Below are 18,818 nucleotides of genomic sequence, written 5' to 3'. Positions count from 1 at the left end.
ACATTGGCGTTAGCGTTGACAACATTCTAGAATCCGATAATTTTGAGAAAAGGAAGACGCATAAATGGCTCCCAGGGGCAGTGGATTCCTCAATCGCGCTTTGAGGTACGTGGCCGTAGGGAGAGAGAGGTGTGGGGTGCCTACATTTGCGCTGACCGCAATTTGCAATACATTTGCAATAGGCCGCAGCGTTCATTGGGTGACCAACCTCTCGCGATCAACCATTAATTTGACCTCCACCTGGAACGCACTCAACATTAGAGAGGCCAAGCCGCGTCTACTTGCCTGATACACCACTTCAATATAGTCCTTAATAATAATAATAATAATTGGTTTTGGGGGAAAGGAAATGACGCAGTATCTGTCTCATATATCGTTGGACACCTGAACTGCGTCGTAAGGAAAGGGATAAAGGAGGGAGTGAAAGAAGAAAGGAAGAGGTGCCGTAGTGCAGAACCCAGCCGCGGCGGCTCCGTTTTTATGGCGGCAAAACGCTAAGGCACGCGTGTGCTGTGCGATGTCAGTGCACGTTAAAGATCCCCAGGTGGTCGAAATTATTCCGGAGCCCTCCACTACGGCACCTCCTTCTTCCTTTCTTCTCTCAGCCCCTCCATTATCCCTTCCCTTACGGCTCGGTTCAGGTGTCCAACGGTATATGAGACAGATACTGCGCCATTTTCTCAAACACCAATTATTATCAACGCATTTTGACATTATGTATATTGATACACCATGCACCAATCAAGGTGATGCCATCATACCAGGTGTTCCAGAGAAGACTTTAAAAAATTTTCAAATAGAGGCTTTTCGGGGCAAAAATGTTGCTCTTGCGGCATAGTATTACCGATGTCAGGGACAACAGAATGCTGGTGAACTGTGTTAAGTAGCAAGCTGGTAAACTACTTTCTGATAACTAACTTTTTAGCTATCACAGAGAGGCAACTTGCTGCAATAGATATTTGTAGCCGGTCGATAGTAATAGCGATATCAGTTTCAGAATTTCGAAAATGCAGTTACCGTCGCCGCTGTTTCTGGACAAAATTTGGCTCAATCATGCGAAAATACATGCGCTTTCGAAAGCATGCAGGCAAAGCAGCCCCTCCAGCGCACGTAACTAGTCGAAAAAGCCAAATTTTGTCGAGCCGCAGCTCCAAGGGTATTCGCGTTTTCGAAATTCTAAAAACTGATATGGCTATTGCTAACGACCGGTTACAAATTTCTAATTGCAGCTAGACGCCTAGCTGTACTAGTTAAAAGTTAATGATTAAAAATTGGTTGGTGTATGGTTTATGGGTGTTTAACGTCCAAAGAGACGCCGTAGTGAAGGGCTCCGGGAATTTCGACCACCTGGGGTTCTTTAACGTGCACTGACATCGCACAGTACATAGGTCTCTAGAATTTCGCCTCCATCGAAATTCGACTGCCGCGGCCGGGATTGAACCCGCGTCTTTCGGGCCGGCAGCCGAGCTGATTAAAAATTAGTTAACCAGCTTACTAAAGACGATTCACAGGTTTTTTGATGTCCATCAACACTGGTAATAGCATGCCGCAAAAGCCATAGTTTTACCCCAAAAAGCTCATTTTTGAATATTTTCGATCCGGAGTTCCCGGATCGGCTACTGATCCGGAGTTGCCGGGTTCGAACCCGACCGCGGCAGCTTCGTTTTTATGGAGGTAAAACGCTAAGGCGCCCGTGTGCTGTGCGATTTCAGTGCACGTTAAAGATCCCCAGGTGGTCGAAATTATTCCGGAGCCCTCCACTACAGCACCTCTTTCTTATTTCACTCCCTCCTTTATCCCTTCCCTTACGGCGCGGTTCAGGTGTCCAACTATATATGAGACAGATACTGCGCCATTTACTTTCCCCAAAAGACCAATTATTAAATTATTATTATTAATATTTCCGAAAGTGTTCGCTGAAACACCCGGTATGCAGGGCTGCTACCCCTATTCCCCATCCCCAGTGTAGGGTAGCAAACCGGAGACTCACATCTGGTTAACCTCCCTGCGTTTCCTTTTCATCCTCTCTCTCTCCACATAATTGTGCTGTCAGATTTATGAATCAGTAGTACAAGTTAGCTCTCTGCTACGTTGTGCAATTTAATTCTAACCGGAGGAAAAAGTTTAATAATTCAGTTCTCTCATGGTACCAAAAAAAATAATATTGTTTTCAGTTATAGAGGGGCGTTGCGAGCAGCCGAGGAGAGCGGACGCACTTCACACATGCGCTCTGCAGTTTTCGAGACTTTTGACCCGGTTAACTCGACTGGACTGCCAAAATTTTGATGGGAGGCGGCGCCGAAAGCGAAGCGGGCCACGAGGACACCGCTTTCAAACCGGTGGGTCCAATATTTTTGGATTTATACGGTTTTGAAAATATCCCACGTGGCCGACCGAAGCTAGGCCTGTTAGGAATAACACAGTAGCGGGGCTCTGCGGCCCTCCCGGCCTCGGCCAGCGGTACAGGCGACGGAGCGATGACCCATGCACTAAATCCCAGCGTAGAACGCGCACCGCTAAAAGACCAGACGAATTTTATGGCGGAAACCCAAGAAAATATTGCCGCGAAGCTTGCTTTTTTGTCTGATCTTCTTATCGCGGCAGGCACGCCGCATTATCAATTTTCTGGGACGCGAGACGCGACCAGAGTTATCTCGATTTTTCCTAGCCTCGCGCAAGTGTGCATACTATGTTCTGGAACTTTCCTTGCCGCCTTTAAAATCGAGCACGGCTAAGAGCGGCGGCGGGCATTCTGTTAGTCGACGACCGCCGAGCACGTTCGCTGCTATCGCCGCCGCTGAGTTTTCAGAGCTGTTCTTAGTGGGCGTAAGCCAGCCTATTAAAGTATTCTCTTACGAGCTGCTATGTGCCTTCCTCAAGACCGGACCCCAGTCGGTGCTACGTGACCCCGGCGGAGTTCCCGTCACCACCTCGTGACATCTGGTGGAGGTGCGGGGTACATGCACCCAACCCAACCTGGAAGATCCACCGTAGAGAACGAGAGCCAAGAAGATCCCGAGGTACGACACAGCCGCCGTCTTCAAGGCCTGCAAGCTCAGCACGGATTACTACCGGATCCTACTCGACAACGACAACAAGCTCCAGCGCCCACCATGATCGAGCCAGCGACGTCCACCCCTGTCATGCTCCACCAGCCACGGGTGCCTCCAACCTTCCACGGCTACCCTGGCGACGACCCGGAAGATTGGATAGACAACATTGAGCGCGTGGCTACATTTAACAGGTGGGAAGATGACATGAAGCTCCGCTATGTTTTCTTTTCCCTTGGCGGTCCTGCAAGAACGTGGTACGAAAACCACGAGACTACCTTGAAGACCTGGAAATTATTCAAGTCTGAAGTCGTGAAGGCGTTTACCAACATTCTCTGGAAGGAAAAGGCGCAGATGCTGCTGGACGCACGGATGCAGCACCCAAACGAAACTGTCAGCATGTACGTCGAAGAAATGCAGCGTCTTTTCCGCCGAGCTGACCCGAATATGACGGAGGAGAAGAAAACCGGATATCTAATGCGGGGCGTAAAGGAGTCTCTTTTCGCTGGCTTCGTACGAAATCCGCCCAAGACTGTCGCCGAATTCGCCGAAGAAGCGTCAACGATTGAGAAGACCCTGGACGCCCGCACAAGGCAGTACAACCGAGCACCGCAGGTCTGCTCCAGCTTTCCGGACACGACGACTACAACCAGCGACTTGCGGGAGATCATCCGTGAAATCGCCCGCGAAGAACTACGCCGGCTGCTGCCATCATCTTCACAACCTCAAGTAGCGAGCCTGACGGAAGTCGTCCGTGAAGAAGTGCGGCATGCGCTTGGCTCCCCTTCTGCGACGACTGAACCTCAAGCTCCAGCCATGAGTTACGTCGCTGCAGTACGCAAGCCCGCGCCTCGACGTGCCACCCCAAGCCCTATTCGACGTGAGCCAGCAGTGCTGGACCGCCGCCCTCCGGGCCCCGCCCACCCGACCTACGAACAACGTTCGGGCCCAAGGAAATGCGACACCTGGAGAACCCGTGACAACCGTCCGCTGTGCTTCCACTGCGGTGAAGCCGGTCACGTCCTGCGTCACTGCCCGTTCCGACGCATCGGTCTTCGCGGATTCGCCGTTGACGCACCACGACCACGCTTCGGCCAACATCCACAAGAAATCGACGACTACCTGCGCCGCGACGAATACGTGTCGAGCCGATTTTCCCGCTCACCCTCGCCGCGAGCCTCGCGCTTCACGTCGCCCCGCCACAGCTACGCAGCGGCTGTGCGAGGAAGGTCCCCCAGCCCCCGTAGGGGAAACTGAAAACAGCAACCTTAGGAGGTGAGGTTGCTTCCCGGCAAAAAAACGAAGACCCTCCAACGACGAGAACTCACGGCGACGCCGCACCGACGACGACACGACGCAACTTAGAGACCCCCAGGCCACCGACATCGACAAGCCCCTGCAGCCGCAGTCGCAATCACCGACCAAGCCGTGACCCGACGCCGAAAGTTACGTGCAACGCAAGAGCAAGGACTTCCGATCTAGAGGTGACTGTCGACGGCCGAAACGTTACTGCTCTAATCGACACGGGAGCTGACTATTCCGTGCTGAGTGGTTCCTTCGCCGACCGGATCAAGAAAGTGACGACGACTTGGGATGGCCCGCAGATACGCACAGCAGGCGGACACCTCATCACGCCATCAGGAAGGTGCACTGCGAGACTGACTGTCAACGGACACACATATCAGACAGTATTCGTCGTACTTCAGAAATGTTCCCGTGACGTCATTCTGGGGATGGACTTCTTGACACAGCACCGCGCAGTTATCGACCTCAAGTCCAAGTCCATCACACTTTCGACGGACGAAGCTTTACCTCCGAAAACGACCCCAGAGCAGTCAAAGGCCCTCAGTGTTCTCGATGAAGAACTAACCATCCCACCCCGGTCCAGCGTCATCGTCCCCGTCTGTGCAAGAAATTTCGAAGACGCAGAAGGCATCATCGAGGGAAACACGCAGTTGCTCTTAGACAGACGACTTGGCGTCGCAAGAGGCATCGCTCATTTGCGGCATGGAAAAGCCGAGGTACTGGTCAAGAACTTCAGCGAAGTGTACCGACACCTCAACAGAGGCACAATTGCGTTCTTGGACGAAGCAACTGATTTACTGGACGCCTTCATCATCTCCGACGAACCTGCAAATGACAGCCTAAAGCAAGACCATGCTCCCACGTTCGCCATCAACCCAGCATTACCCCGGGACCGACAAGAGAAAATCACCCTTCTTCTTCTAGGTTACAGCGAATGTTTCGCCTCGTCATCAAAGGTGCGACAAACGACGATAGCCAAACATCGAATTATAGCCGACGAACACACCAGACCTCTCCGCCAAAGCCCTTACCGTGTGTCGCCGCGAGAACGACAGGCCATCCGGGACCAAGTAGAGGAAATGCTCCGCGACGACGTCATCCAACCTTCGAAGAGCCCATGGGCGGCACCGGTCGTTCTAGTGAGAAAGAAAGACGGCGCTCTTCGATTCTGCGTCGATTATCGGCGACTGAACAAGATTACGAAAAAAGACGTCTACCCCCTCCCGAGGATCGACGACACTCTGGACAGGCTCTGCCACGCCAAGTATTTCTCGTCGATGGATCTCAAGAGTGGATATTGGCAGATTGAAGTCGACGAAAGAGACCGGGAAAAGACTGCCTTCATCACACCGGACGGACTGTACGAGTTCAAAGTCATGCCATTTGGGCTTTGCTCCGCACCCGCAACTTTCCAAAGGGTAATGGACACAGTGTTGGCAGGCCTCAAGTGGCAAACCTGTCTCGTCTATCTAGACGACGTTGTAGTCTTCGCAGCGAGCTTCGAGGAACACCTCCGGAGGCTGAAGGCAGTACTCGACGCAATCAAGTTATCCGGACTTACCCTGAAGCCTGAAAAGTGCCGGTTTGCCTACCACGAACTATTGTTTCTCGGCCACATCATCAGCAAGGACGGCGTGCGCCCCGACCCGCAGAAGACAGCCGCCATTGCCAATTTCCCGCAGCCTCATGACAAGAAGGCGGTCCGCAGATTTCTGGGATTGTGTGCTTATTACAGACGCTTTGTGAGGAATTTTTCGCGCGTCGCGAAACCTCTGACCAAGCTCTCCAAGGCAGATGTACCATTCACATGGAATTCGGCACAAGCGGAAGCCTTCAACGAACTTCAGCGTCTCCTGCAGTCTCCACCGGTGCTAGGGCACTTTGACGAAAACGCCGAGACAGAAATCCATACCGACGCAAGCAGCTTTGGTCTAGGCGCCGTGCTCGTCCAGAAAAACGAAGGAGTCGAAAAAGTAATAGCATATGCAAGTCGTTCATTGTCGAAAGCAGAAGCGAACTATTCGACCACTGAAAAGGAGTGCCTTACGATCGTCTGGGCTACATCGAAGTTCCGTCCCTACTTGTATGGACGCCCGTTCAAGGTTGTGAGCGACCAGCATGCATTGTGCTGGCTGGCTAACTTGAAGGACCCCTCTGGCCGTCTCGCTCGATGGAGCTTGCGCCTCCAAGAATTCGACGTCACGGTGGTCTACAAGTCTGCGCGAAAGCACTCCGACGCTGACTGCCTGTCACGAGCCCCTGTCGACACGCCGCCAAAAGACGATGACGACGACGCTTTCCTTGGACTGCTAAGTTCCAGCGACTTGACACGACAGCAGCAATCTGATCCTGACCTACAGCGCCTGCACGAGTATCTTGAGGGGAAGTCTTCACCTCCTGCCCTCTTCAGGCGTGGACTATCGTCCTACTGTCTGCAACAGGGAATCGTCGTGAATAAGAATTTCTCACCGAACAAGGCCGCCTACCTTCTCGTCGTCCCGAAGAGCCTTCGGGAGGAAATTCTGCAGGCTTCGCATGACGAACCAATGGCTGGCCACCTCGGGTTTACTCGCACCCTCCGCCGAATCCAAGAGAGATATTACTGGCCTCGTCTATCCTCCGACGTCGCGCACTACGTTAAGAGTTGTCGTGAATGCCAACGCCGGAAAACGCCACCGAAAAGACCAGCAGGGTTCCTGCAGCCGATTCGACCGCCATCAAGACCTTTCCAGGAGGTCGGTATGGACCTACTTGGCCCCTTCCCAACATCAACGACGGGTAACAAGTGGATTATTGTGGCGACCGATTATCTCACCAGGTACGCCGAAGCAAAGGCCCTCCCGAGCGGCACAGCAGCAGAAGTCGCCAAATTCTTCGTCGAATCCATTCTTTTACGACACGGCGCCCCCGAAATACTGATAACAGACAGGGGGACAGCGTTCACGGCGCAGCTAACCCAGGCCATTCTGCAGCACAGCCATACAAGTCACCGGAGAACAACTGCGTACCATCCGCAGACAAACGGGCTTACAGAACGCCTCAACAAGACCATCGCCAATATGCTTTCTATGTACGTAGACGCAGAACACAAGACATGGGACGTCATTCTTCCCTATGTGGTGTTCGCCAACAACACCGCTGTGCAAGAGACCACCCAAACGACACCATTTAGTCTCGTCCACGGGAGGGAGGCCACGACCACACTCGACGCCATGCTCGACATCAATTTTCTGGGACGCGAGATGCGACCAGAGTTATCTCAATTTTTCCTAGCCTCGCGCAAGTGTGCCTACTATGTTCTGGAACTTTCCTTGCCGCCTTTAAAATCGAGCACGGCTAAGAGCGGCGGCGGGCATTCTGTTAGTCGACGACCGCCGAGCACGTTCGCTGCTATCGCCGCCGCTGAGTTTTCAGAGCTGTTCTTAGTGGACGTAAGCCAGCCTATTAAAGTATTCTCTTACGAGCTGCTCTGTGCCTTCCTCAAGACCGGACCCCAGTCGGTGCTACGTGACCCCGGCGGAGTTCCCGTCACCACCTCGTGACAATATGGACGAAGACTATCAAGACGCTACCGGGGAGACCCTCGCCCACGGACCAGCGACAGCCTTTCAAGCCCTAAAAAGCAGCACCCCAGCGACAACAACGCTACAGGCAAGTCAGAACAAGGTTTTGGACGCGGACTGGGAGATAGCCATGTCCAAGCGGCAAAAGAAACGCCAACGTGGAAGCCAAGCAGGAGATTTGGCGGGAAAAGCGCTAGGGAACGAAAATTCCCTAGGCGCGGCGAAGAGCACAGGTGGCACGCCAGCTGCACCTAAACAAGGAGAGGGGGAAGGAGCGCCGAGGAGAAGGCTGCCTCCGCTTTCCAGGGATGATTTAAAAGAAGTCCTTCGGCCGAAAGTACTGGCAGTGAAGAACCAGCAGACGCACCAAGTGGCGCGGGCGGTGGTCGCGGCTACCGGACACGGATGCAAGGCAGATCTCATCATCCGACTGCGCACCGGCTCGAATATCATAATAATCAGTACCGATAACGAAAGCGCTGCTCAAAAAATCAGGCGCATCACGCAACTGAAGTTTGGAGAACATAGCTACGGAATCAACGCACACGTGGCAGCGCCGGAGGGAACGCTGCGCGGGGTCATCCACGGAGTGGACCCGGGGACCCCGGCCGAAGAACTCAAGGCGAATTTACGAACCCGCACACAAGGGGTGAAGATCCTGGCGGCAAGGATGCTAGGCCGATCGAGCACAGCCGTCATCACCTTTGTTAGCCCCATCCTCCCCAAGCAAGTCTTGTACTACTGGGGAGAGATGTGGTGCAACCCCTATAGGCCGACGCGGCAAATATGCTACGTTTGTTACCAACACGGACATCGATCGGACGTCTGTCCGAACCCGGGAATCAAGGCATGCAGACCATACGGCCAGAAAGATCCGGAAGAACGACATCAATGTACACCCAAGTGCCTGCTATGCGGGGGCTCCCACGCGGTGGGCACGAAGGACTGTGCACAACGACTGAAGCCAATCAACGAACTGCGATGGGCACCCCAGAGCCAGCAGCGACGCGGCCGCAGCCGAAGCAGAGGCGGAGACGGAGACCGCGCTGGTTCCGGAACGAGGACCAGGAGCGGCAAGGTGACTACCGGAGCGAATCCAGGAGTCGCAGCCGGGAGCGCAGCAGCAGCCAGGGCCAGGGCCGGAGCCGGGAGCGGGACGAGTGCTACCCACCCCTGGGCGGCCAGCCGTCCTGGGTGAAGCCGAAGCAGCAACAGAAGAAGAGCGGCGGAGTCAAGGTGAGCTGGGGAGCCGGCCCTCCCAAGACTCTTTTTGCTCCGCACAACAACAATAACACAAACACACAAACAGAAAATGAAAAAAGGCTTACAGCCGAAATTAATAACACCAGGAAGGAACAAGAGCAGACTCGAGAGGAAAACAGACAGCTTAAGAAACAAATAAGCGAATTAATAGCGGAAATGCAAGAGATGCGAAAGGCAGGCTGCTCGCCTGTCGGGGCACCCTCACCCCCACAACAGAGTGTAGAAGGAGAAAACTCAACAATATACGATCTAAAGACATTCATGCAGCAGCAAATGCAGCAAATGCAGCAGCAGATACAGCAACTAAATCAAAAGATAGCCCTGCAAGATCAGAGCTTCCGCAACTATGTAAAGAGTCAAAACACACAGAAGACAGTAAATGACGCTAGGGACCGCCTCTACAATGAGCGCAGGTTTGGATCAGAATCCCAGGGAACAAACAACAGTACAAATACGATAACATGGCAGGACAACAACAACTAGAGATACGGCAGTAGAATTGCCGGAGCTACAGGCGTAAGCAAGGGCTCTTACAGCAATTCATTAACACTAGAGAAAACCCACCAGATCTAATACTTCTACAAGAGACAAATTGCACCCCAACCCTAAAAGGATACTCATGTCAGGAGAACGGAAGAACAGCAACTCTCATTAGCAACAAAATCACAACCATAGCTCATAAGGAGTTTGAAGACACACAGCTAGAACACATATTAACTGAAGTGATTCCCAAGAGAAAAATAAAAGCTAAAAGCACTTCTATAGTAAATTTGTACAGCCCACATAAAAGTAAAGGAGACTTCAATAAGCTTTTTGCGGAAGCAAAGAAGCTTGCAGGGCAGAATACCCTTATAATAGCAGGGGATTTTAATGCAAAAAGCCCACAATGGGGCAGCAGGATCGAAGATAAAAAGGGGCGCGGCATCTGCACAGCAGCGGAAAACATAGGCTGCGAGTTACTCTCAGATGAAAGTCAGCCAACTAGACAGGGTAATAGCGTAAGCGTGGACACATGTCCCGACCTAACCTTTGTCAGGGGCGCTAAGCAAGTCGAATGGGAGAACCTGCAAGAAAATCTCGGCAGCGACCACTACATCATTAGGGTCAGCACAGAGGCAGAAAGCATCAAAAGGAAGATCGGCAAGCAAACCTAACTTACTGGGATGCCTTCCGCACCCACTGTAAACAACTTAAGGACGACATAACTTCGGCAGAAGATTGGAGCCAACAGCTTAGACAAATCAGGGATCTCTACACTAAAGAAGTGGATCGAACAGAACAAGCACCAGAAGTGGACAAGCGACTCCTCAGGCTCTGGGAGGCAAGACGAGGCCTGACCAAGCGGTGGAAGCGCCAAAAGCTAAACAGAAAGCTAAAGAAGATTGCCGAAATCACCAGGCAAGCAGAGGAATATGCAACGCAGCTGGCAAGACAAGGGCGGCAGCAGTTTAGTACCTCGCTGTATGGCACCCTCAGCACGGCTAGAACGTGGCAGATCCTCAGACCACTCATGGATCCGAGCAAAAGCAAGGCGGAAAGCAGCAAATCCATCCAAAGGCTAATTCATCAGTACGAAGGTACAGAAGAACAGCTGCTCCAGGCAGTACGAGATAAATGCTACGGGAAGGACCAGGTAGACGGCTACCAAGGCGACTACCAGGGCGAAGAAAACCCAACCACGGACAGACCCATCACAAGAGAAGAGGTCGTCGAGGCCATAAGGGCAACAACGAAAAATACGGCAACAGGGGCGGACAAGATTCATAACTTGTTAATCCGAAATTTAAGCGACGAAGCAATCAGCCAACTCACCCTATACCTAAACAAACAATGGGAAGAAGGGACGGTCCCAGCGGAGTGGAAACACGCCGTAGTCGTCATGATCCCCAAGCCCGGCAAGAAACTCCAAATTGAAAACCTCAGACCAATCTCTCTAACATCATGCCTAGGCAAGCTGTACGAGAGAATAGTTACCCGACGAATACAAACGCATCTAGAAGATGGAGAATGGTACCCCAACACCATGTTCGGATTCAGGGCAAATTTATCAACCCAAGACATCTTGCTACAACTAAAAGAAGAGGTACTCGAAACAATGCCAAAGAACGGGGAGAACGTTGTCATGGCCATCGATATTAAAGGGGCCTTTGACAATGTATTCCATGCCGCCATTATAGAAGGACTTAACACCACCAACTGCGGGAAGAAGGTCCATGACTACGTTAGAAGCTTTCTCACGGACATAACAGCGACGGTAGGCCTAGGAGACCTGCGGAGTGACACCTTTCAAACGCCATGCAAGGGCACTCCGCAAGACTCAGTAATCTCGCCAATACTCTTTAACATAGCGATGGTCAACCTCGCCAAGAAACTCAGCCAAGTCCAGGGGATTAGTCATGCAATGTACGAAGACGATATCACCATCTGGACCACCCAAGGCTCACTGGGGGAGAAGCAGGAGGCGCTACAAGAGGCTGCCACCTGCATTGAAGAATACACAAAACAAAGAGGACTTAAATGCTCCACGGAAAAATCTGAGCTCCTCAGAGTGGGTAGGCACCCTACGGATGCTCCACTCGAAATAAAACTAGAGGGCCAGAACATCCCGGAACAAAAGATGATCAGAATCCTCGGCATGTGGCTGCAAGGAAGCCGGAAGTGCAGTCATACACTCAGCCTGTTAAGCAAAGCGGCAGGACAAGTAGGCCGGATGGTCAGCAGAGTAGCGCACAAGAGGTATGGCATGAAGGATGAGGACACACTCAGGCTAGTCAACAGCCTAGTGGTCAGCCGGGTAACATATCCATTACCATACCAGTGACTATCAAAGCAGAGAAGGCGCAAGCGGAGACAATACTCCGGAAGGCATACAAAACAGCTCTTCATCTCCCAAGAAATACATCCAACGACAAGCTCATGTAACTCGGAATCAGCAACACCTTCGAAGAATTAAGAGAATGCCAGCTCAAGGCACTAATACGAAGACTTAGCAACACAACGACTGGAAGGGCGCTCCTGACAAAGCTAGGTCGGGAAATAGAAAAGCCACAAAATAGCAGGGCCGCAATACCAGACCCGCTAAGAAAGAAGCTATGCATATAACCTATCCCCCGAAACATGGATCCAAACCTCCATGCTAACAGGAGACAGGTTAGGGCAGAATTTTATGAGAGGAACATGGGGCATCGGGACAACACAGTCTACACTGATGCCTCCCTACACCCCCAAACACACAAAAATAGCGCGGTAGCAGTAGTTGTAAATCACCACGGAGAACACATCACAAGCTTCACAGCCGAAGTATCTAACATAACGGAAACAGAGGAGATTGCTGTCGCCCTGGCAGCGAATGAAGGGTATAGGACAGGGAGATCCCTTAACATCTTAACGGATTCACAAGAGGCGTGCCGGAACTATACTAGAGGCAGAATTAGCAGCACGGCACTCAAGATCCTCAGTAGAGCTCTGCTCCCTGCGGGACGACCAATACACAACATAATCTGGATACCGAGTCACTCAGGGATCAGGGGCAACGAAGGGGCAGACAACCTAGCTCGAGGAATGACCAGCCGAGCAGGAACGTCATTAACACCGGAGGGGCCCCAGATTAATTGCCGGGACAGCTATTCGGAATTAAACCTATATTAAGGGCTAAGATTCCAATACCCCCACCACATAAAGCATTATCCAAGGAGGAAGCCACAGGATGGCGAAGACTGCAAACAGGCTCCTTCCCAAACTTATACATATTAAACAAGATGTTCCCCACACAGTATAGCGCCAACTGTCCGTGGTGCGGAGCAAAACCAACACTATATCATGTCACATGGGCGTGCGGAAGAAATCAAGCATACCACAAACACAAAACACCAAGTGCGGAGCAATGGGAGAGCCGGCTCACCAGCTGCGAGATAGGGGTCCAGAGGGCCCTCATAGCACACGCAAGCGAGGTGGCCCGACTCAGTGGAGCCCTGGACTAGGGGCCCACCCACGGCCAAGGAGGACCCAAGCTTCAAGACGAAGACTTCGTCCTCTACCGCTACTACTTCCTAAAGGAACCAATAAAGTTTTTCATTCATTCATTTCTGTTATACGTTGAATTCTACATTGCCAAGAGACTTCAAGAGCAATATTTTTCAAGTCACCAGCTACGACCAACTTCAACACGCTGACTTCTACCATAGCTGATATAACATGAATAAAATCTGTTCAGCTGAAATGGGAATCGTTTGAGCTGTGGTTGCGGCTGGTTCCATAATCAGTAATCAATCGGCTGTAACTTTGATTTTTGTTGCTTAGTTTCAATTACGTTGTGGTAAATTAACTTTCTCTTGGGTCATATCGATCAAGAACATAGACTTTTAATGACGTGAGAAATCGGCTGTAAATTTATTTTTTATTGCTTGAGTTTTAATTCACTTCATTTTTGTAAGTGCGCGCCGTAAGGGAAGGGATAAAAGAGGGAGTGAAAGAATAAAGGAAGAAAGATGTGCCGCAGTGGAGGGCTCCGGAATAATTTCGAACACCTGGGGATCTTTAACGTGCACTGACATCGCACAGCACACGGGGGGCGCCTTAGCGTTTTGCCTCCATAAAAACGCAGCCGCCGCGGTCGGGTTCGAACCCGGGAACTCCGGACCAGTAGGTCTTTCGTACGCCACTTGCCAATTGAGCCTCGTCTCCGTCCCTCAGAGGCTTCGGCCTCCGCTGCATTGACTGATTAGGCCTGCGTTCCCAACTTCACCGACATGGGTCCTCAGTTTTATAATTAGGTCGCACGGCAAAAGCCGCTGCACAATAATGGCCACTAATATTCCTTGGGTCCTTATGCTTCGGGTGCTACTTCAAGCTTCGTCGGCACAACTTCTACAGCAAATGCGAGTCGTTCGTCATTTTCCTTTGTTCGACTGGACTGAGCGTCGCCCTCCAGCAGGGATCAAAATGATCTATTACAGGGATGATCCGTTTCAAGTAATTTGCTCATCCACATTCTTTTTGACGGAGTTTTTTATTCGTTTTCACGTTTTCGCGGTTGCCTTGGCAGGCATCGTTAGTACTTGGTGGTAACCGCGGTGCGAAGGCATCACTTCGAAATACATGAACATCGGGAAAAAGAGCCGGCTTACAGCATAACCTAGTAAGAGGATATAAAAGGCCTACTGTCTAGCTACAAGTATTTACAGTGGAAACCCCTAAGTTCCGGAATAATTTCGACCACCTGGGGATCTTTAACGTGCACTGACATCGCACAGCAGACGGGCGCCTTAGCGTTTTTCCTCCATAAAAACGCAGTCGGTTTCGAACCCGGAGGCCGCAGATAGCGAAAGCTATTTTTAGTGCATAGTAAAAATTGGAAAATGGGATTTTGGGGAAAGGAAATGGCGCAGTATCTGTCTCACGTATCGGCTATACGGCGTTATATAGGTATACCCGTATATATCACGGAGCCAGTTATTCGCCTCTCCTTTCGTGACTCTCTAAGATGCTCTAAGCAAACAGTCGGTTTTGGCACGGTGGGAGGCTAACAGTGCTTTTGCACCTAGTGTGCAACTCCTACCAGTAATGTGGGTCAGGCTCGACATGCGGAAACCTGCCCCAGTGGTTCGGGTGCTCTGCTACTGAGCCGGAGTACCCAGGTTCGAACCCGACCGCGGCGGCCGCGTTTCGATGGAGGCGAAACGGAAGAAATGAGCCAAAGCGTTTAAACGCTATTTTTTTTCAGCTACCGTTACTTCAAAAAGAGCCCGTTATAATAAAGCGTGTTCGAACAGATCGCGATATGCCGGAATGCAACTCTGGCATCTTATCAGCACATTTTCCGTGGACCATAGCCTCTGCAGTGAAGGTGCAGACTTGCTTTTATCTGATGTGGCTGGTGTCGGGTAGACTAGATCCTCGATTAAACACCAAAGGAAAAAATCCAGGAACGTTAAATCTGTCTATAGGCCGGACTCATGCCGCCCTATCCACTGCTGCTGCGGGAAAACTTCAGCCTAACCACTCGTTCTGCGTTCTGCATCTGCACTTTTCGGCCGCGCTTTCCGCCTTTGTTCAAGCCAGAGGACACTCAGATCCGAACTAAAAATTGTGAGGAAGGATCTTGCCAACAACGGGTACCCGAAAAATATGATAATCACTGCAGAACGCCGCTGTTCACGTCGAAACGCGGAAACAACGGCCACCAAGAAAATCAAGCGAGCAAGCATCCCCTACGCTCCAGGAATGAGCGAGGCCTTAGCCAGGGTCTTCAAGGACTACAATGTCCATATCGCCCACGTGCCACGAAGTAAGCTGAAGCAAAAACTTGTCAGAGTTAAAGACCGGGTTGAAAGAAACAGATTCCCCGGAGTGGTGTACAAGATCCCCTGCAAGGACTGCAAAGCTGCATACATCGGCGAATCAGGCAATTTTATCAGGCGCTTAAAACAACATCAAAATGACGTCGCCAAAGGCCGCACGAAAGAAAATGCCTTGGCTGAACACTATCAAGTTGCATCCCATGCCATCGATTGGAACAACGCCTCAGTCATCGCGACGGAGAAGTATTTATCGTCCCGTTTACTTCTAGAATCACTTCACATCCAAACGACACCAACCGAACGAGGGGTAATCTTCCCGAGATCTACGCATGCTCATTACGTCACCTGCACCGTACTTAAGTAACCACCTTCGCCCATCCGCTGCCATTGTGAACAAGGGACCCGTACGGGCCCCGAAACGTCTTTGTTTTCCCCTTTTTCTTTTTTGGCGAGTGCTCCTCTCTTTCTGCTATTATGTTCCCTCCACGCCAGACGGGATTCCGTCAAACGCTCGACTACACTCGTCACTGTCCTGTTTTTAACCTCGCAGTAAGAAACGGGCGCCTGACCTTCATGGCCGGTGTACAGCACGTCGAACTGAACGATGCTAAAGACTAGCGGCACGAACGCGTCTGACCGCGTGCGTTTATTGATGACGGAAGGACGGACGGAGATATATGAAATCTCGACCCTTCCAAAAATATTTGCTGGAAACTTTTTCCCACGTAATGAGCCCCCCCCCCCCCCCCCCCCAACTGATGTCAACTTTTCTGGAAAAAGTGGGTCCATTGCGCGAGTAAATACGGTAAATACTCGTTAATTCGAGCCCCGTTAATTCGGAAAATTTACGTGCGAAAAACTTTTTTCCCCTTTGCGAGTGTCGTCCATCCTTCCACCCATATCAGTCGCCAACGGAACCACGCGGTCAGCCGCTATCATGACGCCGGCTTTTAGCATCGTCCGCTGCAAAAGGCTGGCTGCTATCGCGCCTTCCAATGACTGAGTGGCAGTAGACGGCGTCCGCCCCAATCGCCCATGGCACGATAAGGCGAACATAGTGAAAACGAGGCTTGCGCAACCGGAGAAGCGCTGGCACTCTGCCAAGTTCTCTCCCCACCCCCCATGATAGAGCTAGGGTCAAAAGGTCGGTGCGCAGCATCTTGGCGCACTGCCAAGTAATGCGTTGTGGACCGTGACGGTGCGAAACGGAGGGAAGCATTAAGGAATGACGCTTTTTTATTTTAAATTCTTAGGCAAAAATCGGCGGTGGGTGGGTTCATTATGCGAGTGGATCGTTACGTCAGTAAATACCGTACAGGTACGGCAATGCAAATGGCTATTGTCAGTTTTTTCGAGGCCATTCGATAATTCGAACATCGGATAATTCTAACATTTTTCCCGGTCCCATGAAGTTCGAATTAGAGCTTTTACTGTATACATATATTGTCACGTAGTGGTGACGGCAGTCGAAGCAGCGATGAATACGGACGAAAGGATCTTCTAAAAGAACTGTTTATTGGGCTGACTTGCACCCAAAATGGACTGAATCACTCGGCGGCGGCGAAGCGACAAGCGTGCTCGGCGGTCGTCGAACAGAATGCCCGCCGCTGTCGGCCGTGCTCAATTTAAAGCTGATAGCGAACATTCGAGATAAAGGGCGCAAAGTTACTAGAACATTCCGGAACAACGTAGAGTCAGCTTTGCCTGGCTGCGATCAATCGAGATAAATCTAGTCGCGTCTTGCGTCGCAAACAAAGTGATAAGGTGGTGTCGCGGCAGATTTGAAAAACGAATAAACACTGCAAATATTCGCGGCATTACTCCCCTCTCAAAGAAGCATCGACCCGATGCATTAAAACAAATAATGCGACTAGTAAGGGAAAAAAAACGGATCTTGCGAAAATAGAGCATGGAAATGCAGCGGCCTTTAGCGCGCATAATACGGCTTCAGACGGACTACATGGACAACTTCTGGTCGTACGCGGCGTCGCTGTGATGCAGTCATTGCGTCAGGGATGACTTCATAATCCAGTTCACCCAGCCGACGAAGAACCTTGTACGGGCCGAAATAGCGGCGCAAAAGCTTTTCACTCAATCCACGGCGGCGAATGGGCGTCCACACCCAGACTTGGTCTCCTGGCTTGTATTCCGCGTTGCGTCTTCGTAGGTTGTAGCGTCTGGCGTCGGACCGCTGCTGATCTTTGATCCGTAATCGGGCAAGCCTTCGAGCTCTTCTGCGCGTTGAAGGTAGGCGGCAACGTCGACGTTCTATTCTTCTGTAACGTTGGGCAGCATGGCGTCTAGCGTGGTCGTGGCGTCCCTGCCATGGACGAGCCTAAAAGGCGTCATCTGGGTGGTCTCCTGCACTGCGGTGTTGTAGGCGAAGACGACGTAAGGCAGGATGACATCCCAGGTTTTATGCTCGGCATCGACATACATAGCGAGCATATCGGCGATGGTTTTGTTCAGGCGCTCGGTCAGTCCGTTGGTCTGCGGATGGTATGCAGTTGTCCTCCGGTGGCTGGTTTGGCTGTAGCGCAGGATGGCTTGCGTGAGTTCCGCCGTAAATGCTGTTCCTCTGTCCGTGATGAGCACATCGGGGGCGCCGTGTCGAAGAAGAATGCACTCCACAAAAAATTTGGCCACTTCTGCTGCTGTTCCGTTCGGTAGGGCTTTCGCCTCGGCGTAGCGGGTCAGGTAGTCGGTCGCTATGATGATCCACTTATTTCCAGATGTTGACGTTGGAAAAGGGCCAAGCAAGTCCATGCCAATCTGCTGAAAGGGTCTTGAGGGAGGTTCAATGGGGTTCAGAAATCCTGCTGGTCGTGTGGGAGGAGTCTTTCGTCGCTGACAATCTCGGCATGTTTTCACATAGTGTGCGACATCGGCAGACAGTCGGGGCCAGTAATACTTGTCTTGAATGCGGCGGAGGGTGCGAGTAAACCCGAGATGTCCAGCTGTCGGCTCGTCGTGTGAAGCCTGTAGAACTTCTTCGCGGAGACAAGTGGGTACAACAAGGAGGTAGGCTGTTTTGTTCGCTGTAAAGTTCTTCTTCACAAGGACCTCATTCTGCACACAGAAAGAAGACAGTCCTCGCTTGAATGAAGCGGGGGGTGAAGAAACCTAGCCTTCCAGGTACTCGATGAGGCCCTTTAGGTTGGGGTCCGAGCGTTGCTGCTGAGCAAAAGAGCTTGCGCTGATGGGTCCCAGGAAGGCGTCCTCATCGCCGTCCAGCGGCGGTGCATCTACAGGGGCTCGTGAGAGGCAATCGGCGTCAGTGTGCTTGCGTCCGGACTTGTAAACGACGGTGACGTCAAACTCCTGGAGACGCAGACTCC

This window comes from Amblyomma americanum, chromosome 1, assembly GCF_052857255.1.
Source record: "Amblyomma americanum isolate KBUSLIRL-KWMA chromosome 1, ASM5285725v1, whole genome shotgun sequence".
NCBI classification, from domain to species: Eukaryota; Metazoa; Arthropoda; class Arachnida; order Ixodida; family Ixodidae; genus Amblyomma; species Amblyomma americanum.
This window is presented reverse-complemented; position numbering follows the sequence as displayed.